The following is a 1,826-nucleotide window of genomic DNA, read 5'->3' as shown; positions in this document are numbered from 1 at the left end:
AACTCTAGTTCTGGTAATTAAGTCTGTCAAATAATCATTTTGTTTCGTGGATAAAACAACTGCAGCTGGTTGTTTGAAGGCTGTTTAGCTTAAATGGTAGTAAGTGAAAATTATATACATTTCACACATTTTGAGGAGGATTCATTTGAAATATTATGCACTAAGTAATTGAAAACAATATGATGTCACTCAAATTGAAATATTTTAGCTTGGTTTTTTTATGAATGTATAAATTTATTCCATATTTTCTTGATAAAATTATTACCATACTGCAGTTTTCCCACCAAATAAAATGACTGTGCAAGAAAATAGCAAAAATATAACTAGGCTATTATACTAAATATATTTACATGTACAGAACATGTAAATAGTAGAAAATGGAATGTCATATAGTTACTGATGTCCACATGCTTTCAACTTGGTTTTCTCAACTTGCACAATATTATTAATCTTTGGTGCCATAACTTGTCATATGTCTGCCTTTTTTCCCTCAAACCTTTTTGCACCATACTTTAGACACAGCTAGAAAAGGTAAAACTCATCAATAACTGAACCAAGATATGTATATAAGATATATTAACTTAGACCAGACATAATTACTAACAATTATACTGCTTACCATATATACTCTTAACTTTCTCTGGCTCTGGTTTTGCATCCTTCTCTTTGAATTAAGCTAGGCATTTAAAGCCTTTCCAGTGATGGAATGAGAGCAAAGTTGTTCTTGCATCCACGGCACTGCATAAACAAAACCTTTCACATTTAATATTGCTTTAATAGAGCTCCATTTGACCTTTGGTTAGTGTGATGCTTGGACAAAAGGAAATCTGTAAATTTTAACAGTAAACACAGAATTAAACACTTGAGACCTAGCTTATATTTAATTCAATTTTAATGATATATAAAATTTATCTAGAGCTAGTGCAAATGTCTTGAAAAAAATAATTTCTAGTTGGAATGGCACTATTTATAGTGGTATAAATAAAAGGTGTAAATAAAATGTTCAAATAAAAAGTTTAATCTAAAGGTGAATAAAAATTTATGAGATTAATTATAATGGTATACAGAACATATGTTGCCTATATACAAACATATAGCATTTATAGCATATACAAAACACACTCACCACTGAATTCCAATACTTTAGCTACACATGTTGTTGTAAATGGGTCAATGAACTTTTGATTATTTTCTTAACTTTAGAAATTTCTCATTGCCATGGCCTTTCTTTCTCACGATCCTAGTCACCTTTCAGGCATTCACAAAATTATCCATATCTTCTGATTCTTCTCGCATAATACAGCGCGTTTCACCACCCTCCTATGATTCCTCTTTGACAAATTCAAAGAATGCGTATTTTATGTTAAAATACGAAAGAAAAACGCACTAAATTCTACCAGTATCAGTTATAAAACGTTGAATCAACGGATGACAAACTACATACAAAGAGGCGCTCAAAATTTGAAAATAATGCGTGGCGGTTAAACAAGTCCCACATAACCTTGCGGCCTTGTTTGGGCAAAACGCCCGCCATCTAACCTGCGAACGGGCATATTATGAAACAGATATGAGATATGTCATATGTGTGAAATATTCGTGATTTGTCTTTACAAAACGAATGATTTCTGCTGAGAATTTTAACTTTAAGACTTTAAAAGTATGTTGAGAGAACCTTACAAAAAATGCGAATATAATTCTCGACCAATGAATAGTGTACTAAAATGTTATATTTTAAAATGCATAAAGGTCTCATTCTGTATAACATATATTCTATAGAATATTGTGTAAGTAGGTTACCCCCCCCATCAAGCGGAAAAAACACGCAA

General features: G+C 31.4%; 1 long non-coding RNA gene across 1 annotated transcript; it reads right to left on the bottom strand.

The window, feature by feature from the left end:
• Nucleotides 1-261: 261 nt before the first annotated feature.
• LOC114515637 lies at nucleotides 262-1,446 on the bottom strand. Its single transcript, XR_003686211.1, has 3 exons — nucleotides 1,127-1,446; nucleotides 620-827; nucleotides 262-522 (listed from the first exon to the last, which is right to left on the bottom strand). It is a non-coding gene; the product is annotated as an uncharacterized LOC114515637 (long non-coding RNA).
• Between the last annotated feature and the right edge of the window lie 380 nt (nucleotides 1,447-1,826).

Source organism: Dendronephthya gigantea, unplaced genomic scaffold (assembly GCF_004324835.1).
Source record: "Dendronephthya gigantea isolate DGI-Jeju-01 unplaced genomic scaffold, DenGig_1.0 000004F, whole genome shotgun sequence".
In the NCBI taxonomy this organism is placed as follows: Eukaryota; Metazoa; Cnidaria; class Anthozoa; order Malacalcyonacea; family Nephtheidae; genus Dendronephthya; species Dendronephthya gigantea.
This window is presented reverse-complemented; position numbering and strand designations above follow the sequence as displayed.